The 24,439-nt window shown below is 35.8% G+C and overlaps 1 protein-coding gene across 4 annotated transcripts in view; it reads right to left on the bottom strand.

The window, feature by feature from the left end:
- NAALADL2 (N-acetylated alpha-linked acidic dipeptidase like 2) overlaps nucleotides 1–24,439 on the bottom strand; it is a 1,132,125-nt gene that overhangs the window by 473,969 nt on the left and 633,717 nt on the right. The gene's annotated exons all lie outside the window — the stretch shown is intronic.

The raw sequence follows: 24,439 nt of genomic DNA, 5'->3' as shown, positions 1-24,439 counted from the left end.
AAAAACAAGGCTCATTGAAGTTATTCTATGATGCACACTATACAATTTACAAGTTTGCAGCACATTTACTGAACATATTAAAGTCACACTCCAAAGTATATGCAATTCATAATTTTATTGTTTCAAAGTTACTTTTTTTTTTTTCCTTTAGGAAAACTATCTGCTGTTGGTAAATATAAGATCGTCTATTTCTATTTTTAATGAAAAAAAGTACCAGGATAATTTGTAGGTATGTGAAAATATCCATTTGAGAAAAAAAAAGATTGAATTCTTAGCAGAGATAATTTTATTTACGATTCAGTAAGTTAATTTAATTTAAATTTCCCCCAAACACACAAACACATTTCCCCAGAGGCCGCTGAGTTAACTAGAGGAATAAAAGGGAGGAGAGGCAGTCTACTCTAATACTTCTTGGCTCTTCCACGTAGATGTCTTAAAGTGAGAGACTTCTCCCTACAAAAAATTCACGATTTTCTTTGTCTTCCCACTCCTCTCCTTTCCCATTTATCAGCCATAACTCTCACCTGAATCTTTAGCAGGAGGAAAAGAGATGCCTAACGTGGGTACAATGCACAAAAGTAGATATGGTTGCATCAATGTTCTGATTCTAGACTCTCCCACCCCCACCCTTCTGGAATTGCCTCTCTGACTGCTATTAGGTCCTTTGAAACATGTTTGCCCATCAGAGTTTCAAAGGTCCATGTGCATTCTGAACATACCATCCCAATTATCAGGGTGTATGAACAGGAGAAAAGCCTTTCTCTACCTTCTCTTCTCATTTTCCCTCAGAGACAGAGATCTGCTTCTCACTGTTTCTCTACCTCAACATGCGACTTAAGTTGGAATTTACTTTTAATTAGTTTATCAGAATAAATTGTTTGAAACAGGAGTATATATTTTTACTGCCTTTATTGCTTTATTTTGTCTAATATTTTAATAAATGAGTAAATGAAACAGAGAGCAAGGATATCAAAAGAAAAAGGAAAAGGATAAAAGCCAGCCTACTAAAACAAGACTTTGCCAAGAATATTCTTTTCTGATTGAAAGAAAGACTTAAGGACTATTAAGTTTATTTATTTATTTTTATTTTTATTTTTATTTTTTTCAATCGAGCCTTGTGTTTGTAACTGGAAAGCATGAAAAACTGTAAGTGTGCCTGAAGTGCCTTCGGAGGAGTCACGAACATCCAATAAGCCCACTGCACATGCTAGCCAGGCTCTCTTTAATGTGAGGGAAAGAAATAAGCAGGTAGACAGTTTCCAGTCAACAACCTTGATTTCAGGACTCATCAGATTCTTGACATAGTTTTTAACAACAGGGGTGTATGGCTACCGTGGCGCAAATAGAGTGGGGTTTAGGCTTTCTATCCTTTCTCTCCCAAACAGAGAAATACTGAGTATCAGTCTCCTCAAACAAAGCTGGGTGCTTTACTGTTACTTCACATTTTCTCACATCTTACAAACACAGTTAAAGAGAAGGAGCAAGAGAAGAAAAGGTTGAAGCAAGTATCTGTTTTCTTAAAAAATGAGTCATATTTAAAGAAGAAAACTCTGCATAGGAGAGTTCAGTGACTTCCCCAAGCTTTTGGGATGAAGACAGCATTTCTTCTTAACATGGTCTGTGGGCCTTTTCCAGTTTCCTCTTGAATTAAAGCTTTATGCCTCATTTCCCCCTCTGCATGCTCTAGTCTGTGGTCTTCTGTGAATTTCTTCTTTGGCCTACTACTTCCTGCCCCCAGGCCTTGGTGCATGCACCTCCCCTGTTTAGCAGGTCTCACTCTTTCTTATCCACATAGTTGTTGCTTAGCATACTTCAGGTCTGGGTTCAACTGCTTTCCTCAGTCTCTAGAACCAGCTAGGATTACACTGGACATCTTTTTTTTTTTTTTTTCTAAATAGCAGTTGTTCAGTGGAATTATGTGTTTATTTGTGTGATTAGGATTCTTTCTCTCTCTTCCATTCTTACTCTCTGACGGTGGGGACCATGTTTGTTTTCAGTCATCCCCATATATCCATAGTACAACAATATGTCCCGCACAAAAGACTAATTAAAAGAAAAAGAAACACAACTATGTATATGCGTTTCTCTACGTATATGCAAAGGGAAAATGTAAACACTAGAATAAGTATCCATTTGGTAAGATTAAGAGGGATGCTTTATTTTCTTCTTTTTGCTTCTGTGTTTTCAAAATTTTATAAACAGTTATTCTGTAGTAATGCAGAAAAAGTCAATTAAAAATAGAGAAACGTTATAATGAATTGAATTGTGTTCCCCAAAACGCTATGTTGAAGTCCTACTGCCAGTACATGTGAATGTAGCCCTCTTGAGAAAAAGAGTCTTTGCAGATGTAATTAAGATGTAAGTTATACAGATCAGGGTTGCCGTAAATCCAAACACTGGTGTCCTTAAAGAAGAACCATAGAGAGAGTCACACACAGAAGGAAGACAGCCATGGGGAGATGGAGGCAGAAATGAGAGTGATGCAGCAAGTCAAGGAACACCACGGACTGTTGACAACTGCAGGAGTCTAGGAAGATGCAAGGGAGGATCCTACCCTAGAGCCTTCAGGGGGAACATGGCCCTGTCAACACCTTGATTTTTGACATGTAGCCTCCAGAACTGTGAGAGTATTGCTTTTCCAGTATTGCATACTACTTGGTTTGTGATACTTTAGTATGGCAACCATAGAAAACTAATACACAAGTCTATAATAATCCTCTGTAAGTATTCTTTAAATTACTAAGTATAAAAATGGAATTTATGTATAGAACTAACCCTTTGCACTTTGGGAGGCCGAGGTGGGCAGATCATCTGAGATTGGGAGTTCGAGACCAGTCTGACCAACATGGAGAAACCCTGCCTCTACGAAAAATACAAAATTAGCCGGGCATGGTGGCACATACCTGTAATCCCAGCTATTCGGGAGGCTGAGGCAGGAGAATCGCTTGAACCCGGGAGGCGGAGGTTGCAGTGAGGCAAGATCGCACTATTGCACTCCAGCCTGGGCAACAAGAGCGAAATTCCATCTCAAACAAAACAAAATGAAACAAAACAAAAACCTAACCTTCTTTTTTGAAACCATCATTCTCAGCAAACTAACACAGGAAAAGTAAACCAAACACCACATGTTCTCACTCGTAAGTGGGAGTTGAACAATGAGAATACAGGGACACAGGGAGGGGAACATCACACACCGGGGCCTGTTGGAGGTTGCAGGGCTAGGGGAGGGATAGCATTAGGAGAAATACCTAATGTAGATAACGGGTTGATGGGTGCAGCAAACCACCATGGCACGTGTATACCTGTGTAACAAACCTGCATGGTCTGCACGTGTACCCCAGAACTTAAAGCACAATAATAATAAAAGAAGAAATCTGCATTGTCTGTGTAAGTCATCAATTCTTGCTGTGTTTGTTCTGTGTGTTACCTAAACTTATTTCACTTTTTAAAGAAAATCTTGACATAAAGCCATGACTAAGAGATCACATGGATCATATCATCATCATTGTCATCATTTATTGTTATTTGGAGGAGTGGTGATGGGGTTATTTATCTTGATGACAGTGCCTGCTTTCTTTCTTTCCTTTCCTACCTTAGCTTAACTGTGTGATTGTGTAGTATATTCCTTTAAAATCTAAAAGTAGCTGATTCAATCACTATTTTATCCCTCTGTGCTCTGAGTATAATATGAAGGCTTATGGGGTAAACCCAGTATATTTAGTTTTAAATACCCTATGTAAGTGCATAGTCAATAGTCAATTTACATCACATGAATTCTGTTTATAAAATACAAAGCATAAAATTGCTTTACCAGCTACTGGATCCTGGGCTAGCCAATTGGAAAGAGATTAGACAATTCAAGGCCTATTTGACTGAATTCACCACTTGACAAAAGGGAGAGATGTCAGCAGTATCCGTTGAAAGCTGAAAATTAATGCTGAGGGTAGCTTAACAAGCTCTGAGTCACCAGCATGCCGGTTCCGGGTGCTGCTAGTGTTGGAAGGCAGCCCGATGTAATAGCAGCAGCACGGGCTTGAGAGTCATGAGCTGCTTAACGTGAGCAAATGACTTTCCTTCTGTGCACCTTATTTTCCTCATCCATAAAATGTTAACAGTAATACTTGTCTTGAAAGACTAAATTTGTATAAAGGCCCAACACAGTTTCTGACATTTAATAGATGCTCAATAAATGATTACTGTTATTGTAGTTATTATTTTTATTTTGTTTTGTAAAGTAGTTGCTCAACTCACGACATGCATCTAGCTTCTTGAATAGAACCAAAGAAGCAAAATCCATACAAGGAACACAGTTTCTGCTTCTAAGCCATTTAAGCTCCAGCAAGTCGTTTAACCCTCTCGACCTCGGTTTCTTCATCTGTGAAATGAGAGGGTTGAAGTCGTTTCGCATTGTGTGATTTTAACCACAGCACACAGAAACTGAAAAATGTCAGTTTTCTTTTTGTCATTCTATCTTGGGGTCATCGAATCAATTTGACAGTTTTTTTTTAAATGCCTGTGTATATAATAAACATAATGTTGACCCCACTAGAAAGGTTAATTAACAAAAATCAAACCCTAATTTTCACTAGGCGCCTTTTGTTAGGTAAAAACACATTTAGATAGAAATGAAAGAAAGAAAATTTCACTATCTATGGTAGGATAAGGATGAAGTTTTTTGGTGCACTCATTGAGGAAGATGGGCAGAAGCACAGTGTATAGAATGTATATATTCCATTCAGGTAAAATAATACATTACATGCATACATATTTGCACATGCATGTGTGTTTATAATTTATATGTGTGTGTGTGTATGCATGTGTGTGTATAAAAATACATAAAATAGTTGCCAATAAAATATCAGTGAAGTTTATCTCCGTGTGGTAGAATTTCAGAGAACTTTTTTCCTTCATATTTTTGTATACTGTTTGAATTTTTATAATGAATATATTTCATTTATATATTCATAAAAATGTAATACAATTGCATTGAGATAAGAAAAAGATATAAATGTTACAGTCAAATATGCACAAAAAGACTGCTTGAATTTTTCATCTTATTGCAGATGATATACACTTTCTCAGGAATTTCCTTTGTCCCTGAACAACTGGAAGAACAAATTTGCTAACTAAATAAATCTCAGTCTGTTTCTCTTAAACACTTTCTTGGGTAGGGTAAATTTTCAAAGATGGTATTCGGTTCAATGAGAAGCTTTTTATTGCCCCTGCAGAAAAGTGGGTCTGGTATCCACATGAAGATCATGTTGCTGTCTTCTATCATTTTGCAAGCCACAACAGCAATTTCCCTTGTGTCATCTGGTTATTAAACATCTTATTGACAATTACTACGGAATTGTGGGCTCCATTCCATGCTACTTAAACGCCAGTGTCACTCTGGTTCTTCTCTTTGCCCAAATACACCATGCTGCCATTTCTCCTCCACTGTGATCACCGTGTGGGATCAAGTTGGAGTGGTGCCTGCCAGGTGATCTCTTTCTAGAATCTGGAACACCAACAGTGCCATTTTAGAAACTGCTCTCACTTTTACTCTCTCTTTGCCCTACAACAGAAAGCTCCTTTCCTCTGAAAGAAATTTCCATTGCATCACGCACTCCTTCTCTGAGAAGTGGTATCTGACACCCTCATTCACTGGGTCCAATATTGTAAGGGTGATATTAGGAAAAAAACTGACGTCAAATAAAAGATACATTAGGTGGTACTTAAATATTATCCCTTCATTACTTCTCTTTAATATTATTTAATTTAACAAACATTCATTGAATACTTCCTAATGGTTGGTTATAGTATTAATTATGATTCCGTGGGATTATGGAATAAAATGTATGATGTATTAGTACTTTAGGAAGGTTACTCAGCTTACCTGATATTTATTTAATTTTTGTTTATTTTCAAAATGGTGACAATAATATATAACTGACTAGCTTACTTATATTTCTTTATTTTTTTTTCAAAATGGTGACAATAATATTTGAGTGACTGGCCTACTTTGACTGCACAGTAAAATGAATAAGAGCATATGCTTTGGACTCAAAGTACTTTAATTCAATCTAAATTTTTCTACTTATTATCTGTATGATTTGAGGTAGTAATATGTTAACATACCTACTTAATATGTTTTTGTTCTAGTTTCCTCATCTGTAAAGTGGGGATTAATAACAGCAATAATAATAAAGACATCTACCTCATTTATTGTTATAAAGTTGTAAGAGTAAATACTTGTACAACATTTATAAAAGCATTTGATTTATAATGTGTTTAATAAATTATTGTTTTTCAGAAATGACTATCAAATGATAAAAAATTAATATGAACGTTGTAATCTTGAAATGTTTTACAAATCTAGTTTGCTACCAGCATTAATATTGTACCATCCATAACTACTTCTCCAATATTTCTGGATAAGGCAGGGAACAGTGCTTTTATTTATTTTCACAATAATCTTATGTGTCAATAGTCCATAGTTAGCAGGTAAATAATATATACCAAGATAAAAACACTTAAACATTATGAAAATTTTAAAGTTATGTCAAATTATTTCCAAAATTCCAATTAACCCATAAAAGGAGAAGGAAAGAGGTTGGCAGAAGACAGGTTCCTTACATCCCCACCTATGGAGTTACTCTGGGCACAACAGGCATACTTGATTAGCAGACATCCTACTGTGTAAACGTAGAAACCAGAAGGAGAAGTAGTAGTGAGGGTAGTCTACTTCTACCATATTGCGGAAAAGTAGAAAACCAGAGCACGACTTCTTGTCCTTTGCACTACTGAATTCCAGGCATGCTGCAAAGATGGATGTAAGTAAACAGCCAAAGTTGAAACCAAAGAAGTACTGTTGAAAGAAATGCTGATTTTTATGCACCTGGTAAAGAAACTGCTAAATACAATGGGCTCTACCTGGATGCGAACACATAAACACTTTGACCTCTTACTTCACCACTAGTAGAATTCTTCTGGATTTTATAAAAGCAGTCCATGATCATGGGTGATTCTGGCAGAGAAAATAACAGATTGCTTGTCAGTATTAAACCAGTATTTTTTCAGAACTGGGTTTAGGAGACATAAATGGGCTTATATCAGAATGAAATAAGCTTCAGAATCTTGCAGCATAGAAGGAAGATTTTTTTTTTTTTAAACTAAGACTGGTTCAATCGCTTTCTCTTTCCTCTTTACAGATGAAAACATAGGTCACTCTAACAGAGTTTCCATTCATTGATTTGCTCATTCAACTTGTAATTTTGTTTCTTGCCTTTCTACTGCCCTCTTTCACTTTCAATACGTTTTAGCAGAAATTTTATTTTGTAACATTGCCCTGCATACATGGAATATTTTCATTGTCAATCCTTCTTTATCAATCTTCTCCCACCCCTACTTTTCTAGTTTGATTAATGGGAAAGGAAAAAAAAAAAAAAAAAAAAAAAAAAACCATGATCAAGACACACAGGAACTCCAGGCAGACCCGCAGAAGATTTACACAAGATGCAGGAAAGATCAGGTGGCACAGTGAACTAGAAAGCACCAAAGATATGTAGATTGTAGAAGAATCTGTCTAAGCATCCTTGCTTAATTTCCAGAATTTAATCTTTTCTTGGTTTCTTGACTGTCAAGGTGAACATCAACACAATTCAGAAAGTTCTTAAAGGTATTGTAATTTATATAGCAAAGCACTTTAATACTACATATAATTTGTTAAGAAAAATAACAAGGAAATGCATTATAGGTGGAGAGGAAAAGTGTTCTAAATCATCCAACTTCATTTTTTTCATGTGTGCAATGGAGAAACTCTATATATGCCAAATCATTTACTGCTTTAGGAAAGGGCTTTAATAACTATATATAGTTTGTTAAGAAAAATTACAAGGCAATGTATTGTAGGTAGAGGGGAAAGGTATTATAATTCATCTAATTTCATTTTTTTTCATGTGCACAATAGAAAAATTCTGTACTTCCCAAAGCATATACTGCTTTGAAAGTTATTTGGCACGAGACTACTGAGAGAAAGAATAGTGACTGCTATTTCTTATTAACATAAATTATTAACACAATTCTACTACTCGGAATTTTTTGTGCATACGACAGAAAATGTGTTTTTAAACTTATAAAACTATTGTTCAATCTGGGGTATCTGAAAGAAATATTATGCTAAATTCTACTACACTAAAGTGACACATGTAACTGATTGGTACCATATTGTATTGGACTTTTCCAAAAGGATTAAAGTATAAGTCACAGCTTCCCTCACCCTGTGTGATCAAAGATTGGGCACGATGAAAAGCTGTATCTAAGGACGATACCAGTTGTGAAGTTTTGATTAGGCAACAAAACAGAAACAAAGAACCATAAAAGGAAGTTTGAAGGTAGTAATAAAAATAATGGAAAGCATTTTTCTTTTGATTTATTGCTATTTTTTAGTCATTGCCATAATTTAAGAAAGTCAGAGTCACTATTACAGTTTGTTTGAACATCTACATTAGAAAACTAACTATAAAATATCCAGAGCACCTCCTAAGACTTGACTCACTTTGTACAAATGTAGTTCTGTATTATTCGAGATAGTGATATGCACACACACACACACACACACGCAATATTTGGCAAATACCAGGAGGGAGTAATCAGCTTAACACTGAAGCAACAAAGGATTATCATCAACTTTAATATGCTCACTACCTATTGGTTAAAAGGTTGCCTAAGGATCAAACGCTTTGTGGTCTGACTCAGCTTATTATTTTATCCTTATCTCACATAATTCCCTATCCTACTTTTCACCCACAAGTAATCACAAAGTACCTGCTCCTTTTATCTTAGTGCTTGTGATTGTGTAGCTTCTTATCTGAAACCTATCACATGTATAGACTTTTATTTTTTTCTCTGACACTTCTTTTTAAAACAAAGACTTTTTAAAATTAAAGGCTTTTAAAAGAGTAGAGGCTTCATATGCAAATGTAAGAGACCAAGAATTATCAAAACAAGAACAAAGTTGTAGAACTCACACTTAGCAATTTTAAAACTTACTACAAAATTATAGTAATCTAGACAGTGTATTACTGGAATAAAGACATACAGATCAATATGAATAGAAATAATATATAAATTAACCCATTCATCTATGCTTAATAGGTTTTCAACAAAATGCCAAGAGAGTCAATGGGAAAAGAATAATCTTTTTAACAAACAGTACTGAGACGACTTGCTATCCACATGCAAAAGAATAAAGTTGGACCCCTACATCATGCCATAAACAAAAATTAATTCAAAATGACCTAAATATAAGAGCTAAAACTACAAAACTCTTAGAAGGAAACATAGGTGTAAATGTCTGTGATATTGGCATAGGCAACAAAATCAAAATCACAATGAGTCATACTCACTGGGATGATTATAATTTTAAAAAACAACAAAACACAACAGAAAAATAACAAGTGACAGAAAGGATATAGAAAACTTGGGCACCTTATATATATTGCTGGTGGGAATTGTAAACAGTGCGTCCTCTATAGAAAACAGTTTGTCAGTTCTTCAAACAACTAAATGCAAAGTTACCATATGACGCAGCAATTCTACTCCTAGGAACATGCCCAAGAGAATCAAAAGCATAATATGTTCACACAAAAAACTTATATGTGAATGTTTGTAATAGAATTATTTGTAACAGCCAAAAAAATGAAAAAAGACCAAATGTCCATCAGCTGATAAGTGGATAAACAATATGTGGTATATCCATACAATGGGACAGTGTTCAGTCATGAAAAGAAATAAAGTACTGATACATGCTACAATATGAATGAATCTTAAAAGTATTATGCTACATAAAGGATGTTAGTCATGAAAAACCACATATTGTATGATTCCATTTATAGAAAATATCCAGAGTATGGGAATTTATATAGAGAGGTGATTAGTGGTTGCCAGGGGCTGGTGGGAGGAGGTAATGGGGAACAACTGCTAATGGGTGAAGAGTTTCTTTTGGGAGTGATGAAAATAGGTTGAATTAGTGATGATTTTTGCAGAACTCTGTGAATACACCACAAAAAACAGTATTTAACATGGCATTTAAAATGGTGAATTTTATGGTATGTGAATCATATCTCATTCAAAAGAAAAAAACTTAGTTGAAGCCACACTTTCTCTGAAATTGATTTTCTAGGCTGAGGAAGATGTCCACCTCAGCCAAATCTCAGTCCTGTAACATCTTACTCTTCTATTCTGAACTCACTGTTACACTATATATCTCTGTCCTTCTGGATCTTTGTCTTCTCCAATAGAAGGACTCGTTGTTTTGCGTCCTTGTGCTTCTCTTATTGTCATTTGAGAAATGCTTCTTGATCAAATAAAGGAAATCACTCTTAGGGAGCACATATCCATCATGAGGAAAGAAAGAAGCCATGATCATGTTAATTGCATCTCTATCCTTACCAAAAAGTTGATGATGAGCATCTTAATAGTGTGGCAGGGGCTTGCTTTCATAATTCTAGGGCCAGTTGAAGAAGCCCTGCTGCCACAAAGCTACTCCCACCACTCCCTGCTGAGAACCGCCTTCTCTTTGTAGAACTGAGAAGGGGACAAGGAGCTGTCCAACTGCTCTAGGTCCCATAGACATTGCTCTAGTAGAGAAGTGTCAGGAGGTACCAGTGGGCATTATCCCAGCAATTGAGGGCTCCTATCCCATCTGTGAGCGGTAAAGAGAGTGCAAATTTAAAGATATTGTATGTCTCACTTATCTCTCTCCTTGTTTTCCATCTTGATACGAATCATCTGGCCATCCTGGGCACTGAAAAGTATGATCTAGGAAAAGACAGCCATATTTCATCAATATCTATCCCATAATATTCAGATGGGATTTTATAGCAGTCCTAATTATATCATAGTTACCTAATATTTATAAATTTGTAGTATTTCTTATATTTAACAAGAAAAAATTTGTAGCATTTCTTCTATAAATACTAATTTTTTAGCTAAATTTACCAAAATGGGTCCTATCCTGTTTGGTTCTTGGCTCAGAGAAGAGAAAATAAACTGATAAGAGACTTAGTAGTAATTGTGAATATCATATGCCACACACATGAAATTCTCAAAATCGTAAAAATAATTGTCGATGTAACTAAATTATAAACTTTTAAATAATGATGTGTTGAGGTTACATTTCTTTTAGAAAATGGTGCAACTCTCCTGAAATATCATCTCAGTGTGCAGATTGTAACACATTTCCTTATTAGTTTTGAGCCTTTTTCCGCAAGAGAAATTCATCCCCAGAATTATATTTTACTTCTTTTACCTCTGAACATAGTATCTATCCAGATAGGTAATGGATAAAGTCTGTAAGGGGTATATCAAAAGATATTTTGTCTAGGGTATCCATGAGTCCTCTGAAATTACAGGCAATTTTAGAAGTATGTTATTATATGCAGTTTTCTGGGAAGAGGGCACATTTCTCAGAGCTGTCAGCACCCTATGTAATGAACACCACTTATATTTTGTTCCCATTCTCATATTCATTCTTTTGTTCGGGACTAGTATATCCTCATTATCAAGCTAGATGCACAAAGAACCAAAGACAAATATAAGACATCATTCATGAACTCAGGTATTTAATTGTGGAATTAAAGAGATGAGACTTTGATTTCTTTCTTTTTATATGGAACAGAATGTATTTATAACTTCTAAGATCCCTTCCAGTGATATAAATCCAAAATTGTGAATCATTATTGGCACACAACAGTGGAGTTAAAAAGAGAGAAAGAACAAACAATATAGGACCTTTGGAACTTTTCACATGGCACTCAGCCAATGGAACCTAACAATTCCAAGCTAGAAGATACCTAAAGCAGGATCCTCCTGTCCAACCTACTCATTTCACACAGGCTCTCTATCTTTTGATTAGTGATTCCAGTCAATGTATGATGTGACTGTCACTATTTGCAATATTAAATCCAAGATTTAACTTTATCCTCCTCAAGTCTGCTGAAGAATGGCTTTGAACTGCATGCCAGCCCAGTGTGCCTGCCACAGTTGTTCCCCACTCCTTCAGGGTTCTGCTGTATTGCCAGAGGCTGCACTGGAGGCTGTGTTTCAGTAACACTTTCAAACTCCTCCTGCCCTGTTTCTAATTACCACTCTTCAACTCTGTACAACACCAACGCTGTTACTTTGCTGCCTTCCCTCCTTTCTGTGCAGCATTGCTTGTCCTGCAGCTGGGGTGATGACTCACTCACTTCCTTGAACTCACCTCCTTCTTCACCTCACCTGACTTGAGAGGTCCCCAAGAGGCTCAGTCCCAGCCAAAGGATAGCACCAATCCTAACTTTACTTCAGGGAAACTCAAGGAAGTCTTGCACTCCTGCTCACACTTTAGTGGGTGGATTTGCCAGAGTTCCTAAACTCTTCACATCAGTTCTGGAACTCAGTTCTTGTTTCTTGTTTTTGTTTTGGTTTTTGGTTTTTGTATTTTTTTCATTCTCTGCTGCTCCTAAATTGATAACCTTCCTGATGCCTCTGTTGCTATAAAACTAGGGTCCTGTTAAATGTTTTATACTTTCCTCACAGGGACTGGGATCTACTGCAGAACCAATGGCAAGGTTGTCCCCAACTCCTATCTCCTTATTCTCATGCAAATCTTGGCCTTTTTTATACCACCCTGCGGCATCTTAATATAGACCCATTTTCTTCAGTAGCCTTTTAAAAAAGGTTTGAGATCACTCACTAAAGAGGTAACAATTTAAAATTGAATATGAACCATCACAATGCTTAAAATGGATCAGATTTTTCCCATCACAGGGATTTTCATTCAGGCCATATCTTCCCTTAGGGTCAACTAAACACTAGCGATTTCACTCCTCCATCTCTCTTTTCAAAATAAATCTCTTCCTCCTGTAGCTTCACTCTCAGATTCCCATGATTTCCTAAGGCATGACAGTTCAGTCTTCCACACCAGAACCACACTCCTGACATAGCTTTGTGTATCTAAAAGCTCATTCATATGCTTTACTAGTATAAAAACTGTAAAAGTTTAGTTTATTCTGTGAAGAAGAAGAACAGAATTGAATTATTAGGCAGCGTTTCCATACATCACTCTCATTGTAGTTTGCTAGGCTCTTACTCGTTATACTAACTTGTCCAAATGAATATCGAATCATTAACCAAAACAGGTTACTTACACCTAATCAGGAACAGAGACTAGTGAAATATCTAATAGTTGTTACACTCAGCATTTCTTTGTTTTTCTTTTAGAAGATGGTGAAAATAGGGCATGCTGAAAATTGTATATCTTTCTCCTGTACTTTATATGATAATAAAGTCAAAGAAACTTTTTTTGTTGTATATTAGTGTGCTAGGGTTGCCATAATAGAAAGAATACTGAGTGGGAAGCTTAAACAATAGAAATTTATGTCTTCAAAGTCCTGGAGGCTATAAGTTCAAGATGAAGGTACTGGCAGGGGTGATTTCTTTCCAGGCCTCTCTCCTGGCCTTGTAGATGACCATATTTTCTTCGTGTCTTCATATGGTCCCCCCCATATCTGTCTGTATCCTAATCTCTTTTTATTAGGACACCAGTCATGGTCAATTGGGAAATGCCCCAATGCCCTCATTTCAATTTAATTGCCTCTTTAAAGACTTTCCCCACATACAATCATACTCTGAGGGACTAAGGTTTAGTCAACATATTAATTTTGGAAAGACAACTCAACCAAGAATACCTCTTGACTGAATTTCACATGGATTCCATGGTCAAATAATATTGAGAAATCTTAGTCTGACTCTAAATAGGGCCACCATACCACCTGGTAAGTGCCTATTGTCTTACATAATTACTCAGAGCAACGCCTTTTACTGTCAAAAGAGTCTTCGTTGGTCTGTGTATTATACAGTTACTATAATGCGAGTTTCTTGACTTTGTCTAGTTGTCCCTACTGTAGCCAAAGCTATCCCAGGAACATGAGATATCACTCTGAATAAGGTTACTGAATATTAAACTAGGCTCTGCTTACTCGGTTTAACATTTACTAATGATACTAAAGTTTTCTTGGAATTTTGAAATGACAGAGACTTTCAAAGAGATACCACGGTAACAACTTAAGTGTGTTTGTGGAGCAGGTGAAAAATTTCAATGAGATGTATTCCGGAAATAATTGCCTAAAGCACATTATCTTTGTAGCCTATTGCTTGAAAATGTGCATATCTGTATTATCATAAAAACTGTCACTTTATCATTTTTTTCCAAGATAAAATTGCATTTTCTATTCTGTCACTGAAATGGAAAAATCACCCAAGGGACTGGTTAGAGAAGGCTGTTTAAGAGTTTTGTTCAAATTTGTGTTTAAAAAACACAGATTTTTGAACATGGTTAGCAATGAACTGGAACAGATCATGCTGGGGAAAAGATTAGTTGGGATACACCGATTTTCCAGACTCTAGACTACACCAAAAATTCAATTATAAATCTAATTACAACTTTAATTGTTAAACAATCAACCAGATTATTTTTTGTTGCTGGCTGTTTTATTTCCTGCTGACTCATAAGCAGTTGCACCTGCAGGTGTAAATGTTGCCATCACCATGTGACCTAATCAGCCCTGCCCTTTCCTACTTTCTGTATTATTTTTTACATATCTTAAGCTACAAAATCTGCAAAAGCTGAGACACAAACCATACATTTCTATGTAGGGGCATAAAAGTGGAGAAGGATTTGTAGCAGGAAGGGGAATGGCAGATGCTTCAGGCCAGCAATCCCACAGTAGGTTTGACTGTATAGTAGTAATTCCAGATATTCCTCAAAAATGACTCCGTGGTTAGATACATTTGGGAGATTTTACAGACTATAGTGCTTTTAGAGACTTGAAAACACATTACAATAGTAATAGCTCTAATAGTTTTATAGTAAAGAAATCTGTAGTGTAGCTTAGTTGGATTCTCCATTTCCTTAACAAATTTACCACAGATACTTCTGTAAATGTTAGCAAATAATGGCCTGAGGAATTAAAGAGAAAGGAAGGGGAAAAAAAGAAGAAAGAAGATTAAGAAAGGCTTTCAGGAGTCCCTGTACCCAAAAGGAAGCAGTGAGGTGTTCAATAATCATATGAAGGGGTATGCATGTATATAAGTCACAATCTTTGTAAATATATAGGTGGTGTCACTGCTCATTACTCAAGTGTCAGGGAAAGAAAGTTAATTACCTGACGTGTTTCCAGCAGACAGAGCTCTTTTCACATTTAAAAGAGCTACCAAAGCCTTGCTTTGAATTTATTTAAAAAATAGTCCACATTTATACTCCTCAACTCTAACACTTAGATGATTTGCTCTCAAAAAACATAATATTCCAGTGATTCAATTCTTTTAATTCTCCCTGAAAAATTTAGAACTGAGTGGCTGTTGATAGCCAAATAAAAGTGCAACACAATTTCTCATACAAGATACATCTCTCAAATGAAATGGTATGGTACTGAAATTTACAATGCTAGTAGTTTGAAGTAAATGCAGTAACACTTTAAAGTGGCATTACAAGATTTATTTTTACATACTTAAAATTCAAAAACTCTTCAGAGAATTCTAAAAATAGAAAATGTTTACTTTAGGAGCACTCATCTATGTTTTGGTTCAACACTAAACCATAAAAGAATCCATGAAGCATACCTAACATGTGGTTCTTAGAGTCTGCTTTGTAAATACAGTTTTCAACTGGGAAAAAATACAAACAATTCTCAATTATCAAGATTACGTTCAGATACTATCTCATGGATGATCTATAACCACCAAATTTTGTGAAATATCACACTGTTTTAGACATTTATTTATTCTGCAGCACTCGTCATTCCAATAGAATTTTGCTTGATGATAGAAATTCTCTGTAGGGCCATATTGGCTATTAAACACTTGAAATATAACTAGTATGGCTACATTTTAAATTTTATTTCATTTTAATTAATTTAAAGTTAAACAGCCATAGATGGCTAGCGGCTACCGTATTGGACAGCACAGCTCTAGCCTTTCTAACTCATGACTAAGAATGGAATTAAAGTCAAATTTCCGTGGTAGATTTGGTGAGATTTTGTCCAGATGTTCCACTGTGATGTCCCACCCTGTCAGGAGAGAGCCTGTTGTCTCACCTGCTGTGAGTTCTGTCAGCAGACAGCCTCCAGCTGTTAAGATTTTCAGGGTTTGCCTTAGTCATCCAGTCTTCACACAATGGCACGCCATTCTAGGGAAGGCACACTTCCGATGACTTATTGCAGAAGGGGCATAGACACTGGGCCATTTGGACCACCAATGAACAAGTCAGATAGGTCGTATCTTCAGGTGTGGTTTGACTGTTCCAGTAACACAAAGTGGAACACAAAGGGAGTTCCATTTCTCCCTTTGTCCAATCCTGCTTGTGCTCCCTGTTTTCCACAGGTGTTGATCACTAATAAAACCCTTGCAAACCAAACTCTCTCTCAGTACCTGCTTCTGGAGAATGTGATCATTGTCATTCTCTAAGAATTGATATGGAGTGATTTATAGAATAACTTTCAAGTGGGGGGAAAAAAACCTCCAACAAAGTATGAATGCAAATTTATAGTATGCTGCATTTTATGTAAAATGAAAGGATAAATAACCCATGTTGCTACAAAATGACATGATTTCATTTCTTTGATGGCTGAATAGTATTCCATTGTGCATATATACCACATTTTATTTATCCAAGCACCTTGAAGATAAGCTATCTTGCTTACAGCCACCACCTGGGGCCAAAGCACATGCGCCCTAGCCACCTACCTGTAGCTACTATTACTAAAAGAAGCCCCACCTTCACCAGAAATAGGGCTGCAACACAGCTGCTGCTGCCCCATTCACCTTTGATGGGTGGAACTGGAGGTCAGTATGTTATGTGAAATAAACTAGGCATAGAAATACAAAGATGCATGTTCTTACTCATATGTGGAAGCTAAAAAATAGTTTATATCATGGAGATAGAGAGTAGAATGATAGATACCAGAGGCTGTGGGTAGAGGTGTGGTGGGCACTGGAGGGATGAAGAGAGATTGGTCAGAACTCCTCTTGGTGATCTGAGATCAGATTCACCCAACTTGCCGCCACCACCACAGCTGACATCTACCTGTACACATCTGCAGACCAGAGGACTGGTCCATTGCAGCTACCACCAGTACCAGCACAAAGAGAGGTTTATCCTGCCACTGCTACTGCCATTGTCCACACCATGCCCACTGCCTGGGGTAAAGACATATATAGAATGAAAGTAAAGGGATATATTATTACATATTGATAAAGGGGTCAAGAAAATGTAACAATTGTAAACATACATGCACCCAATACCAGAATGCCCAGCTACATAAAGCATGTATCATTAGATCTAAAGGGAGAAATAGACCCCAGTACAATAATAGTTGGGGACTTCAACACCTCACTCTCAGCAAACAGATAATCTAGACAGAAAATGAACAAACATTGAATTTAAACTGCTCTTTAAAACAAGTGGACCTAACAGACATTGACAGAACATTTCAGCCAACAGCTACAGAAAACACATTTTTCTCATTAGCATTTTGAAAATTTTCCATTACAGACTAAATGTTAAGGCACAAAACAAGTCTCAACAAATTGAGAAAAATCAAAATTATAGCCACGTATGGTGACTCACACCTACAATCTCAGCATTTGGGGAGGCCAAGTGGGAGGATTGCTAGAGTCCAGGAGTTTGAGACTAGTCTGGGCAACATAGTGAGACCTTGTCTCTACAAATAATAAAAATATTAGCCAGCCAAGGTGGCAAATCCCTTTGGTCTCAGGTACTTGGGAGGCTGAGGTGGGAGGATCACTCATGCCTTCAAGGTTGAACTGCAGTGTGTCTGTTTTTATAACAATACCATATTGTTTTGTTTACTATATGCTTGTAATAGACTTTGAAATCACGTACTGTAATGTCTCCAGGTTTCTTCTTTTTGTTCAGGATTGCGTTGGCTATTTGGGCTCTTTTTTGGTTCCCTTCAAATGTTGTAACTGTTTTTTCTAATTCTATTTAAAAAATGACATTTATAGGAATTGCATTGAATCTGTAGATTGATTAGGGCAGTTTGGTCATTTTAAGAATACTAATTATTCTGGTCCAGAGCACGAGATGTCTTTCTATTTGTTTGTGTTCTCTTCAGTTTCTTTCATCAGTATTTTGTAGTTTTCTTTGTTGAGGTCTTTAATTTCCTGGGTTAAATTTATTCTTAGGTATTTTTCGAAGCTATCATAAATGGGATTGCCTTTTTGATATTACCTCAGCTCGTTTGTTACTTGTTTATAGAAAGGCTACTGATTTTGTATGTTGATTTTGTATCCTGCAACTCTACTGAATTTATCAGATCTAAGATTTTTGAGTTTTATTAGCCATAAGAACATGTCATCTGTGAAGAGGGACAATTTGACTTCTTGTTTCCAATTTGGATGTCTTTTTATTTCTTTCTTTTGCCTGACTGCTCTGGCTAGGACTTCCGGTACTATGTTGAATAGGAGTGGTGAAAGTGGACGTCCATGTCTTTTTCCAGTTCTTACAAGAAAGGCTGTTAGCTTTTCCCCATTTCATGTGGTATTAAGTATGGATTTGTCACATACAGTCTTTATTATATTGAGGTATGTTCCTTTTTAACCGAGTTTGTTCAGAATTTTTATCATGAGGAGTGTTGAATTTACCAAATGCTTTCTGTATCCATTGAGGCAGTCATGTTTTTGTCTTTCATTCTATCAATGTTTATTGATTTGCATATGTTGTATCATCTTTCTGATGTACTGTTGAATTTGGTTTGCTAGTATTCGGTTGAGGATTTTTTGTGTCTATGTTCACCAGGGATATCGATCTGTAATTTTGTTCTTGTTGCATTCTTGCCTGGTTTTGGTATAAAGGTAAGGCTGGCATGATGAATGAGATACAGAAAATTTCTTCCTCTTCAATTTTTTGGACTAGTTTGAGGAGAACTGGTGTTAATTCTTCTGTGAAAGGTTAGTAGAATTCAGCAGTGAAGCCATCCCACCCCAGGTTTTTTTGTTGTTGTTGGAAGACTTTTTATTACTGATTCAATTTTATTACTTGTTATTGGTATGTCAAGGTTTTCTATTTCTTCCTGATTCAATCTTTGTAGATTGTATGTGACCAAAATTTATCCATTTTCTCTCGGGATTCCAGATTGTTAGTGTATAGTTGTTCCTAATAGCCCCCCTGATCTTTTGTATTTATGTGGTTTCAGTTGTAATGTCTTTTTTCATTTCTGATGTTGTTTATTTGGGTCTTCTCTCATTTTTCTTTGTTGTTCTAATTAGTGGTTTATCTATTTTGTTTATCTTTTCAAAAAGCCAACTTTCTGTTTATTGTTGTTTTGTATTTTTTCAACTCTAGTTCCTTTAGATCTACTCTGATATTTATTATTTATTTCATTCTATTAAGTATAGATTTGTCTTGTTCTTGCTTTTTTAGTTCATTGAGATGGATCATTAGATTGCTTACTTGAAATCTTTGTATTTTTTTTGATATAGGTGTTTTTGCTATGAAATTTCCTCTTAGCACTGCTTTTGCTGAATCTCATAGATTTTGGTATGTTGTGTTTCAATTTTCATTTGTTTTAATATTTTTTCCCTCCTTAACCTGATGGTCATTGAAGAGCATGTTGTTAATTTCCATGTATTTTTATAGCTTCCAAAATTCCTCTTGTTACTGATTTCTAGTTTTATTCCATTGTGGTCTGATGAGATACTTGATATGATTTCATTTTTTTCTTAAGAAAGAGTCTAGGTCTGTAACCAAGGCTGGGGTGAAGTAATGTGATCATGACTCACTACAGTTCAACCTTCAAGGCTCAAGTGATCCTCCCACCTCAGCCTCCCAAGTAGCTGAGACCAAAGGCATCTGCAAAATGAAGCCAGCTACTGCTGTCTTGTTGAAGCAGCCACACAAGGTAAAAAATAAAAAGTGCTACACAATTTTTAAACTAATCATATTGTTGTTTCAATAGCTTCTATATTCATTACGAGAGAAATATTGGTAAATCTTTTTTTTTTTTTGCAGTGATTTTATCATTCTCAGAATTCATCATAGATTTTTGTGGAAACTTTAGTTCTTAAACAAAACAAACTGATTGTCTCTATTCATTGAGTACGTGTTTAATTTAAAGTAGAGTGCTCCCAATACAATAATAAGTAAAAAACATTCTAAATGATGAATTTAGTATATGGCACACTGATTTTTTTATGAACAATAACCACTCAAAAATGTTCTCTGTAGACTATAATCCTAGACATTCAAACAATCAATTGTAAATTTCCCTCTGGGGAGGCAAGAGAACTTATGTCACCCAAATTATTTTTCAAAACAAAATTTAGACTTTCTAAAGGAACAGTTTGAATTTAAACAATCTCTTCAATACGTTATGAATAAACTTTCAGAAAAATTTTGCTGCTTAACAATGAGCCACTCCACAAGTGGTTCTAAGAATCAAGTTGAATAATATTACATGTAAATCTGAAGCCTGCACAGCACGTACGAGAACCACCAGGCACTTACAGTGAAATAGTAAGAATTCAGACACTATTTTCCCCAACCAAGTGACAAGGCATTTCATGCTGTGAATATCTAACACTTTGCTTTGACAACTAGGCGCATACTTATATTTTCTGCCATTCTAGTCAGGAAATGGTTCAACATTGTCTCAGTTGATTTAGTGCCAACTCAAGTCAGTCTTTCGATATTTGTCCAGGTAACTGGACCAGGAACACCTGGTGATGACTTGTCACAAATTACAGTGATACTCTTTATTCTTTGAATAGTTTTGTTTGGCAGGGGTGATGTTGAACAGACAGTAGATAAACAACACAGAGATCCACTGAATTGTAACGCTGGGAATATTAAATAAACTGTTTCATTTGATACATTTCAGTAGAATAGAACCACTGAAAAGACTTTTCTCTCCAGAATTTAAAACAAATAAAAAGGAAAAAAAAAAAAAAAAAAAAAGATTGTAGCAGAAAACCAGAGAGAGGGACATAGATACAAAGCTTTAAATCAGGATGGATTTCTGAAAGTGGTATATAATGAAATTCAAGTCTAAGTCAAGACAAACAATTAACTGGTAGTAAACAGATTACCAGTTACCTGGAGGTGTTAGTAAAATTAAAATCAACACTGTAGCCAATACAGAATTCAGAAGATGAATTATTAAAGAAAGTATATGGAAGAAAGGATTTGTTATTCCTAACACTATTTTCAGTTCTTCAGATTTCAGACAATCTTACCTCTTAGAAATTCGGAAAGGGTTTTCTTTTCCATGTTTCAACATAGACCAAATGGAATACTCCTTAAAGATACATATTTCTTACTTTCTTATTTTTTATGCTTACCTCGTATCTTTCTGATTTTCTGTTTGTTTTGGGTCTTACCCCATGTAGCTGATTTATGATTTTAGGCCAAATACAACTCCAACTGCAACCTATCACTGGGATTATAATTATGACTAGATATGTAAATATCAGTTTGTATGCTCCATTTACCTGAGTCTTTGGCTAAAATGCAGGATTCTTGTGCTTCTAAATTGAGAATTGATATTTGCTATATAAACACTGAAGTCTCTTAGAATTCCAGAAATATATGGTCCTAGGAAATCAGATTTGTTTGGATCATAGTTTAGTGTAGTTGAAATACTTATAGCAAGTTGGTGAAACCAGTCATAGGGGGTCAGAATATGCCACCTGCAAATATGCCACTTTAGCATAAAGATTACTTTGAGCTGAAGATAACTGAGAAACAGAAGATGCTCCCAGTGCCTTACAAAACCTTCTCTGCCTCCCCTGCAATTTACAAAAAGTCAGGGTTAGACTTTTAATGGAGACTCTTATTAACCCAGAGGGGCAGAGGAAAAGGAACTACGTAACAAACCTCACTCAAACAAAACTTTTATCTTTATTAATTTCCACCCATATATTTTTCTTCCTATAGTTCGCTACCCCTGAAAGGCTAAATCTCTTTTCCTTTGTCTTGTTACTTCTCTATATATTTATTCTAAATATCTTTATATTTTCTTAAGATATTATATAAGAGCTAAGTTCTAACAACCCTGAGTTACCCATCATTGAATTTCTCCTACATGTATGCGTGCTGGATTTTAATTTATGTAAATTTTACCTTGAAAAATACTGATGTTGTGGGGATGTGAAGGAATGTACAGATAAAAAACAAAAATGACAGAAAGGTAGACAGTCAATAAAGCTGGATGAGGCATATGGAATGTTCATTAAATGACTGTGTTTACTTTGTTTATATTAAAAACCAAACAAACAAAGTTAAAAACTACCTCCTTGTATTTTGGGTTGTTCTAATTACTTCTTTACAGCTTATCACCCTTAAATTGGTGAATAAAACAAAGTTCTTAAATTGAAAAAAGTTAGTTTTAGATTAGTCCCTCTAATAACCATTTCCTATGATTTGGATGTGGACCCCACAGGTCATGTGTTGGAAACACATGAAACACATGTTCAACCATGTTGAAAGGTGCGAGCTTTTAGAGGCGATTGGATCATAAAGTGTTCTCACGCATGTATTAATGTTGTTATCATGAGAGTAGGCTCGTTATTTTGAGGGGCATGCTATAAAATGAGTTTGGCCCTTTCTTGCTCTCATGGATGCTCACTCTCTCACCATTCTGCCTTCCACCACCGGATGAACTGATTAAAGCCCTTGCCAGATGTGAGCCCCTTGACCTTGGATGGACCAGCCTCCTGAACTGTAAGAAACAAATATCTGCTTTTAAAAAATTACTCAGTTTCAGGTACTCCATGATAGCAACACAGAATGGACTAAGAAAATTGAAACCAGAAGTGTGGTTTTTGCTATAACAAATTCCTAGAAACATGGAAGCAGCTTTGGAAATGGATAATGGGTAGAGGCTGGAAGAACTTAAAAGGAACAGGCCAGAAAAAGCCTAAATCGTTGTAAGCAAATCTAGGATTATTAACAGCAATTCTGGTGAGGTCTTTAAAAAAAAGACAAGAGCTGTAGGGAAGCCTGTATCTTCCTAGATATTACTTAAATGGTCATGACCAGAATGTTAATAGAAAGATGGACAGTAACGGCCATTCTGATAAAGTCTCAGGCAGAAATGAGGAACAATGTACTGGAAACTGAAGTAAATAAAGCACATCGTTGTTACAAAGTGACAACGGATTTGACTGAATTGTGTCCATGACCTAGGGCTTTATGGAAGGTAGAATTTAAAAACAATAAACTAAGTTATCTGGCAGAAGAATATATCTAAGCAGCCAAGTGTTCAAGGTGCTACGTGGCTTCTTTTGACTGTTTACAGTAAAATGAAAGAAGTGAAAAATGTTTTTAAATGGAATTTTTAATTAAAAGAGAAGTAGAACAGAAAAATTTGGAAAATTGCAACCTTGTCATGTAAAGAATGAAAAAGTATGTTTACGAGAAGAAAGTAAGGGTGCTGCTGTTTGATAAGAACATTAGCATGGATAAAAAGAAGCCAGACGCTATTTGTTAAGGTGATGGCAGAATAAAACCATTTCAGAGATTCTATACATACTAAACTTGCAACCATTTTAGGAAGTTTAGATTATTTTAGAATAAAAAGTAGAAAAAAAGCATGTTGAAACTTCTTACAACTCTGACCAACACTTGCTACCCATGACTGAATTCTGCATTTATGAAATGACCGGGGGCAAGAAAATGCTGAGTAATGGTGCCAACTGAACAACTTATCAGCTTAAGATAGAGCACTCATACAGAGCCTCTCTCTGGTAGCACTGCAGCCCATTGACTTGCCACAGTGAGTTAACTGCCAAACGCAGCTTCCTGAAGCCGAGCAGTTACAATGCAGAACAGTGAGTGTATTTGCAAATGAGAGAGCTGACTGGTGTTTTGGGTGATGTCTAGAAATTGTAGATAGATGCCTACTAATTCTAATTTAAAATTGTAATGCTAAGACATGGGACTGCACAAAGTACAGATCAGTGAGATCTCGGAGTAATTTTACATGGATTATTAAAGGAATACTTTTGTAGCATATAGAAGAAAAATCAATAATCAGTAGATGCAACAAAATTCATAGGTTATAATTCTCATATGTGATTCAATTTGCTTCCTTCTTGGAAAAAGGTGCTAATTAATTGGTAAAGTTAACAATGAGAGAATAGGCAGCTGGATTTGAGTAAGAGAACTAGTAAATTCTTTTGTGATCCTTTTGGGGGAAAAATATTGGCAGAACACATTAATAATTACATACTTTTTGGATCAGTTTAATTATTGACTGAAGGGTCATGGTTAATGGGTCAGTATCACCCTGGAAGAAGATTCAAAGAGCTTTTTTCTCAGCCAAGTTGAATGAACAGAATATTCGTCAATGACACATTGGACAGAAATTCAATGATGCGGTGAGCATCTGCCAAAATC

The sequence above is a fragment of the Macaca thibetana genome, chromosome 2, assembly GCF_024542745.1.
Source record: "Macaca thibetana thibetana isolate TM-01 chromosome 2, ASM2454274v1, whole genome shotgun sequence".
NCBI classification, from domain to species: Eukaryota; Metazoa; Chordata; class Mammalia; order Primates; family Cercopithecidae; genus Macaca; species Macaca thibetana.
The sequence above is the reverse complement of the archived record's forward strand: the minus strand, read 5'-3'. Positions and strand labels throughout refer to the sequence as shown.